The sequence below is a fragment of the Corvus brachyrhynchos genome, unplaced genomic scaffold (assembly GCF_000691975.1).
Source record: "Corvus brachyrhynchos isolate BGI_N302 unplaced genomic scaffold, ASM69197v1 scaffold114, whole genome shotgun sequence".
Taxonomy (NCBI): domain Eukaryota; kingdom Metazoa; phylum Chordata; class Aves; order Passeriformes; family Corvidae; genus Corvus; species Corvus brachyrhynchos.
The window spans coordinates 7,539,834-7,548,736 of NW_008238337.1; the positions used below are offsets into that span (position 1 = coordinate 7,539,834).

Below are 8,903 nucleotides of genomic sequence, written 5' to 3' on the forward strand. Positions count from 1 at the left end.
CTTTCATGTTTTAATCCTCTTAAAAGAAGAGGCTGAACTCTTCTAGCGTTTAAGGACCAGATTAAACCCAACAAACCGTTAAAATTCTACGATCGTTGAACGTATGCACTGAAAACACTAAGAAACAAACTCTGTTAATAAATGTGTATCTTTACTGTCCTTCAATTAATGTAAGATTATAGATACTTACAGAACTTTTATGTGAGTGTGGGAACACATACTTCTGGAAGCTAACAGTGCGTGTTTTAGCTGCTCTTGTTTGTCCTGGGAATTGAAAGACCTGTAGCCGAGTGTTTGAATAAGTTAGTGTGTCTTTAAATAGCCCGAGTGCTAGGACTGCCCAGTAGCCTGCATGCATTAGAATGAAGCATGAAGCTTTGTAAGCGTTCTGGGACTTGGAATAGAAATGTTTTTTGTATTTCCTTCTTCATTAAGCTATCCCAGCTTTTTGTGTGAATTCCCAGTTGGCCGGCAAAGGTTACTAAGCTCTCATCTATATCAACTGCAAATGATTGATTTCTTCTATCCCTAGATATTCTTCCTACCCATCTGTTTTACATAGCTTAGAGCAACAAGTTTGGATGATATTTGTATCTTTCCTTGGCAATTGTTTCTCAGTTTATATTACTACAGTAATTCACCTCTAATTTTCCCTTTGCTTTATTGAAGCAATTTATATTAGTGATCCTAATCTGTGCTAATGTCACACTGTTCCATGTGCATGACTGAGTACAGACCCTACTTTTCTCTTTATGTGAACTCCTCCCTTCATCATTAATAAACAGAACATATTAAATTTATTTTAAACAAAGACAAATGGAAACATTGTTATGCAGTTAAATAGAATATACGTAATTGTTGTGTAAGTCAGACGTGCTGTGCTCTTTCACTGTCATCCAGGTACAGATTTTGTATCCTTGCAGTTTCTACTGCCAAAACCTCATTAGTCAAATCAGTGCTTCTGTAGAATAAAGTTTAAAGAATGCTAGCACATATGAAGTGATCTGACTACTTGTACCTTTTGGGTTCCTAACTGTTCGTAGGTATTTTGTTAGTTTGGGAATGTTCATTAAGGTTACCTGCATATACATGCATCCACCTTGCCAGTTTTCTGGAAGATGTGTACAGCTGCTACCACCCATGAGAGTGCTATGAATTCTGCAGGTTTGCTACAGGACTCCCCTTGTTTCAAGCTACTTTTCTAAGTTCTTGTTTAAAAAAAAAAAATCTAAAATCCTGCTTCATGTGAAGAACTGTAAGAGATGTGACTGAGGCCTCATTCCCCTGCATCTTTTTTAATGATAAGAGGAAGGCATCACTTAGGTTTTAAGGATTACTTCTGAGATTCCAGAGATGTTTCACTCACAGCTCTTGACCTTCAGCAAGTTGTCATTCTCTCTGTGATTTCTCCAATCTTACCTGCATTTTTTTTGTTCCTTTCTTTTACCTTTATTAGCCTGTAATGGTAATCTGTCTGTGGTAGAAGGTCTTATGCCAGTTACAGGATTAGGTGCTGGTCTAGTAATGACTGCATGAAGTATTCTAGAGGTCAGCTTAGACTATTAAGAGTGTTCAGATTTATCTGCAGTAATGCAAATTTATCAGGAAAACAGAGTTCTTAAGCTAGGCTACCCTATAATTTTATTCACAAAATATTGTTAGTTAAGCTTTCACTTAGGCTGATTTTCTTCTTCCGTTTGGGCACAGAAAGAACTGGATATTTTTCAAGTACATATTTTTGGTAAGAAGTTTCCTAGCTTGACGAAATATCTGGTAGCTGCTTTTGTTTTGAGTTGAACCCTTGCCAGTGTAATTGCCAGGGCAGAAGATGTTGGCCACGGGCAGTGAGTGCAGCATCATGAACACGCCAGAACGCTGTCAGAGCACCACAGGAACATCTGACGGTGCTGACTGCACAGTGCTGCTGGTTATTGTCATCCCAGTGAAACTGGGACAGCACTCTGCTGTGTTACAGCAGCTAATCTGTGCTGTATGAGTACAGTAGGATATTGATTGCAAACTGCAGTTTTCCTTTTTGAATTAAAATTGTGAACAAAGATTTTTCTAAAAATTCCAGCTTACTTTGGAAAGTTCACTCCCTTAACTTTATGGTTACAGGACTGGGTCTGGCTTGCTTGAGAGAGGAATTTCTACCCTGGAGAATATAAACATCTTCAGCCAGTTTCCCACAGTTGTTGTGAACTTTACTGGCACTAATGTATTATTACTAAAACCAGGATTAATTTTTTTATCCTTCTTTTTCCAAGATTACATTTCATTATAGAATTTTGGAAGATCACCTTTGCCTCCCATCTAAATGAATAAATTTATCCTCTTTCTGTAATACAGAAAAGGTGACTTTGGTTACCCCGTGAATGCTATCAAGTTCAATTTAGATACCCTTAGTATACCAGAAAACAAAATTAGATAATTCATCATCTAAATTAAATGAAACTCCATGTTAGCATGTAATATAACAGAATTCCTCTCAAAATTTTCATTAAAAGTGATCAAGTGTTGCATTTTAATTTAATTGTGATGAATTCCTACGCATATTAGGCTGTAAAATTTTAAATTACATTTTTCAATAAAAGGTGTTCAGTTGTAGTTTTATTGCTATGTAAGTTCTTGAAACAATGCTGTTGGTAAAGTCTCACTTATTACATATATATGTGCACCCTTGTGGTACTAGACCATGTATACCATGTTTTTCCATTCCTAGATGTCTGTAATGAGGATTATTAGGAACGTAGCACTGGCAGCTGTCAGCAGGCTCTTGATAAGAAGATTATTATGTGTTAACTTTAAAGAGTTAGGAATGTATAATTCACGGCTACTTGGTGGATTTTGCAAATGTCCCAGTTGTACACAGTTGCTGATCAGAATGACATGATGGAAAGCAAATCTTGGAAATACTGTCATTTAGTTTGTTGCAATAAAGAAACTGCTGTTTTAGTGCAACTTCTCTGTTTGATGTTCAGGAGGAAATCTTAGTCCTGTATTAAAAACACTAAACTGTCTGGGCTTCTTATAAATATTAATTTACCAAATGCACAGAAGTCTGTGATATTTCCTTCAGAAGAAAGGATTAGCTTTAATTTTGCTTGTATCATAGCACAGTGAAGTGAATGACTGTACATTGGCTTTTGTAGTTCTGTATTTCATACATTTTTTTTTAATATGTCATGTCTTTATCAACACAGTAACACAGCAGAGGAAATAGGTGCCCCTGGTTTGGCAGAGTAAGTTCAGCTGTTGTTTCTTTAATAAATGATTTACTTCACTGGTAGCAAGTAATGACTTGAGTGACTTTTATAGGCTGTTGTACATTTTCAGTCCTGACATTTTAAAAAGCCACAGTTCTTATCTGTGACATGTCTGTGTACTGATGCATGGGCTCTTTACTGCTTTTATATTATTTATATAAAATTTACTGGCAATAACTGCTATTACCCAGCGCCTCTCTTTTGAAAGGTCTGTGTATCTCTCCACATTGACTGAGCTGTTCAGAGGGGGTTTGGAACTTTCTGGGCATTTTGCCACTACTTCTGTCCGAACTTTGTCTGCATTTGTATCAGCTGCTTTAGTTAGTGGTTGCTCGCTTGATGTTAACATGCTGATTTACACTATAATTAAGAATGAGTAGGAGTTTCTAAGGGAACTCAGAGCTCCTAAGTAACACAAAAATAGTACTGTTTTAAATAAATTTCTAGAGATAATTGAGTGTAAATATTAAAATATCAAACAGCTTGAAGTCCACCTCTTTTGATGGAAAGATTTGTAATGAGTGTGCGGGGTGGCTGCTGTTCATTATGTTTGTATCACATCTTTAAGATGAGAAACCTCACTTCCCATGACTGTTTCATATGTTTTGATGCAAGTTGTGACAGAGCATATACCCACACACTGAGTTGTGTAATGTAGCTACCTCATGTTTGCCATCTGATACCTTACATAAAAGCAGAACTGTGCTGTCAGTCAGAATACCCTACATTTCTTTGTGAAATAAAATAGCAGTTTAGCAAATGAAGATGTAAGGTGAAGGAAGAAAATTCTTTCTTTCCACCTCCTTGTCTCTTGGTTAAGTAAATCACAGCATATGCAAAATACAGTTCGGAGATCTCTGTTCAGCTCTTCCCAAACTTCTGGTGAGTTATCTGTGACAGAGCTCTTGCCAAGGAAAACATACAATTGGAGGGTATCAGCTTGTTGCAATCAATAAAAAAAAAAACATGGACAGACAAATTAATTTGGGAGTAAGTGAGCTCTTTTCCACTGGTCTCTTTCCTATTGGGGTAGCTGTTGGCAAGTGAAGTTGTGCTGACTGCAATCCACTGCTGTAAGGGGAAACATTAGTTCCTTGAGGCTGATTTGAGGTTGTAAGTGAGCAGCGAGGGCTAGAGCCATGGGCCTGCAGGTAATTTTTCTGCTACCAAATAAATTACATCATCCAAATTCTTTATTAGTTATTTTAATGCCAGAAATGTCAGAGAGAAGGTCGTTTGAGTGACAGAGCCAAAGGTAAAGGCTTTCCATTCATGCCCTGGGCAAGGGTTTGCAATGTGTTCTTATAGTAGTATTGCAGCTGAATTGAAAAGCAGTCTGCTTGTCCATCTCATTTATTTTGGACTACACTGCCTGCTTGCCTCACGCTTGGCAGTGTTAATGTCACCAGTTTCTGTGCAGAGGCGAGGGATCCACTCCGTGCCCCAGAACGTGTTCCAGCCCTGGTTTGTGTCACACTGGCTCCGTGTCACTGACACTCAGACTGCCACAGTGTGAGCCAAGGGCCAGGCAGTCCAGTGGAGTTACCCAGCCTGTACCTGGCTGAAGGCTGCTCCTCACACTGACTGAAAGCGTGTGTTTTCAAGAGCTTGGGTACATGCTCTGAAGCCTTTTGAGTAAGGGGCCGAGAAGATGGGAGGAATGGATTACCAGCACAGTCCAGGCATAGCTGATGATACGAAATAAGGCATTAGGAAAAAGGAATGGTAGAATAGGTTGCTACAGTACTTTCCATCATGCTGTTTGCACACATTTGCAATGGTGCAGAATCAAAATTTGTCCCTAAGTCTTCCTGCAGTCCAATAAGCTGCTCACATTCTCATTATGTTAGAAAAGCTTTAATAACTAATTATGTTCACTGGAGTAGGATAAGAATGAAGTGTGGTTGGGATGCAGTTGTGGAACTTGCTGACTGGCAAGACATGGTTTGCTGATACATGATTTACTTTCCCAGACATTTTTGCAGTGTCAGTGCCTTGATGTTCTGTTAAGTTCTTTGTTCTGAAAATATTTATCTTAATTAGTTACTATAGCTAGAGACTAATTGTCTAATTTCTTTTTTTTTTAGTCATTTGTTGGCAAGCAATCATAAAACCGCTCAGTCTTCAACAGTGAGACTGGGGTAATTAGTTACAAGTGAGAGATAACAAGCAATCTGAAAAGGCATTACAGGTTTTTCTTCACCTTTCCCATTTGAGAGCTGTAAGATACTTGATTAAAATCAGCAATAAAAGTATATCACTAGAATGAAGCAGCATTTTTGTAATGAAATAAAGGTGTTTTATTAAATGTCATGCTGTCCAAGCTGGTTGGTTTTCCCCCCTCTCCCCACAGGACATGTTATCTAATGGGCAGCACCAAGGGCTGAAGAGGGGACTTTGCAGGATAGCCATGAGCCTCAGCAAGCTCCAGGCTTCCCAGGATTTGGGGCTGAAACTCTGAGCTGGCATCAGCTGATATAAACCAACACTCCCACTGGCAGCTGGACTGAGCCCAGGTGAACACGGCCTTATCTGATCCAGGTGTTTGCCATAACCCGCACAGCATGTTAGGGATTGTCTCTGGTTTGCCAAATACTCTGCCCAAAGACTAAAATGAACATGTAGGTTTGTATTGAAAAGACAAGTAGTTTTTTCTTGGTAATCAATGCTAAATTTAAGGGTATACAGATGTGATTATCACTAGAAGACCACCAGTAATAGTGTGGGTGTATATAAGAGCTCTGATGTTTTATATTCATATTTTTGAGATCTTGTGAAGTAGGCAAATGCACTTTATTCCCAGGTTATATGATAAAAAAATATTCAACAACCCACAGCTGAACACGAATGCTGTAGTGGGACTGGGTCTTACCCTGGACGTCCCAAGCCTTAGGCAGCTTGTCTTCTTGACTCTGAATCAAAACCAACAAAAATACAGGTGAAAAAGGAGGAAAGAAAAATCAAGGGAAGTATTTTTTTCCAGTAGTTTTTGTCTATTCCACGTGACATTAATTGTAAATCATTATTTATTTCTGGCTTAAAAATGGAGAATATTTTAATAAATAAAAATAGCTTACTTAGAGGAGATAGTCATATTCTTGTTATGTGACAAAAGCTAAAAGAAATTAGGCTTCAAAGAAGCCTCTCTTCTTACATCAGAGATGTAGAATTTTCTTTTAGCACCTCTGTGGTTACACTGAGTCTGCAGGATTCAAGTGCTTTTCCTTACTTACCACTCACATATTTATTTGGCCTGCCTGTGCCTTCCAGGCAAAGGAGGAGCAGTGAGGAAGGGTCTAGTGATGGAGCCATGTGTCATGGAAGGGTCGTGGCATACCTGGTTTTTGGATAAACTTTACCTGAGTGAGAAAGCCAGCAAGGGTGATCTTCAGGAATCAACTGCCTGAAATGTTCTTGATCTCAGAAAGAGAGCAGGAGAGTGGGAAGCCAAGACAAAGGATCCTGCTGGTTAACTTTGAGCAATTGCTGGGATAGGAAGTGCTGTAATGGGAATCCTGCATGAAGCTCTAACAAAAAATGAGATATTGAAAAACGTTGAGTTCTTTCTGGTGAATTTCCTGCCCTAATTTCTCTTTATTTCCTGCTGTTAGAAGAAAAAAGTCAAACAGGATGAGATGTATCTGTGGAGCCACAGTTGACAATTTTTAGAGCCACTAGATGGCATTTAGACCTGGGTGACTGAAAATGCTGTGGTGTTTGCTTATGAGGGAAACATTTTTTGCTTTTAAATCTAGGAATTAATGGGGAATTAAATATATATTGGCTTAATTTTAAGTTCAGGAATGTGTGATATATGCACATATGAGTGGCACTGGGACAGAAATCAAGAGGATCTTTTGATGGAGTTCACTTTCAATACTCCAGTTCTGTGGGATTTTCTTGGGATTTCAGGTGATGGTGGAATAGATTCTAGAGCTAATGCTTTTTTGTAAACCAGCGTGACTCAGGAAGGGGAACCAAGGAGAGATACAACTAATAGACTTCCACAGTATTATATAAATGCTATCAGTTATTTAAAAATAATCCCCTCTTCCTACTTTCCCCAGATGGAATAAAGATCCTTGTTATTTTCTTTGTTTCTCTTACAGAGTTATTATCGAACCAAGGGAGAATTTCCATCTTAAAAGCTGCTACAAGAAAGAAACATTATAAAAGGTACTGTGTTTCTGCAGCTGAGTCTCTTGAGTGTCTTGTTACTGTTTCATTATGTGTGTTCTTAAATCATTGTCCTTTTATTAAATTGTCTTTACACCTCTCAGAAATTCCTTCGTTTGCATGCTATTGAGGACCAACTACAATTTGTTTAACATAGTGGTAGAATGCTTGAGGAGCAGAAAGAAGGGAATACCTATGATAGCTCTTACAACTGGAACTAGGACAAGACTCTCTGCCATCGTTGTGTCCAGAGCCAAGGCAGGGGCAGGGGTAAAATGCAAGTGCAGCTGAGGGAAACAGGGATGGCAGTTTTCTCTTTTGTGCCATCTCTGATCCATGTCTCCCTTTTCCTATTACCATGGAAATACTTGTTTAGCTTCATTCTAACCCTGACAGAGCAGGGCATGTCTCTCAACTGTGGGACTTCTTGCTACAGGCAGTAAGGGTCAGACTCTTAGGATGTCTCTTCCTCTCTCCATACTCTCCCTACCAGCTGTATCTTAGCCTTTCTGGAATCAAAAGGTCAATTCTCTCGTCACTTCGAGGATGACCATAAATATTTTCAGCTGCTCTGAATTCACCTCAATACGTTGGTGTATCTGTTTCAAATCTGGGAACTTGAAAGTGAATAATGGGATTAAATATTAAAGTACTCTTGTTTATTTTCCTGAAATATTGCTCCCTTCTGTGTACTGCTTTATTTCTCTCCGTGTAGGTGGATTATAGTTTTAGCCAAGCATTCCTTGAAAATAATCCTCTGAATAACACATATCATGTTACTGATTTTTATAAAGTTCTTTCCATTTTCATTTGATTGTTTTTAGATTAAACATATTTCCTTTTATATATGTCAAACCAAAACGTTTTATTGAAAATAAATAGCCCATTTAAAGTTTCAAAGCAGTTTGCAGGAAAGATTCTCAGCAGAGTTTACGTTGTATTTACTGTCTGAATTGTTTCGGACTTACCTCTGTTACTTTCACAGTCTTAATGAAATGAGTTAGAAGTGTTTATTACAGCTGAAAGGTATTCCTATTTATACAGTGCAGGATTTTAATTTTAATGTAATAGAGAGAATTTGCTTTAAACATTTGAAGTGGTTAGAAAGTTAAAGCAAAATTGTTATTTTTCCCACTCAGCAGTTATCAGCAGGATGGTTATTAAAAAGGGATGTTTGAATAGAAAGTTGTTTCTTGGAGCAGATCTTCAGTGATTTGGAAGAAATACTTCTGCTTCCAAATAACTGTAATTAAGCACTAGTGATAAGTTTGTTCTTGGAAATAGGAAATATTCTTGATGGGGGATATAAACTACAAAAAGCATTAAGATTTAGTCAAAGATAAAAATGTAGGATAGGCTTGGAATGGGTGAGATCAGAGTCTAACTATAGCTATCTGGAAGGAAATGATTTGTCCAAAAGACAATTGATACTGACCCCCTAAATCCAATATTTTCCCTAAT

General features: G+C 38.0%; 1 protein-coding gene across 1 annotated transcript in view; it reads left to right on the top strand.

The window, feature by feature from the left end:
* ARVCF (armadillo repeat gene deleted in velocardiofacial syndrome) overlaps nt 1-8,903 on the top strand; it is a 259,690-nt gene that overhangs the window by 80,314 nt on the left and 170,473 nt on the right. The window contains exon 2 of the mRNA XM_017734735.1: nt 7,376-7,442. The gene's annotated coding sequence lies outside the window, so the exon portion shown is untranslated. The remainder of the gene's footprint in view (nt 1-7,375; nt 7,443-8,903) is intronic.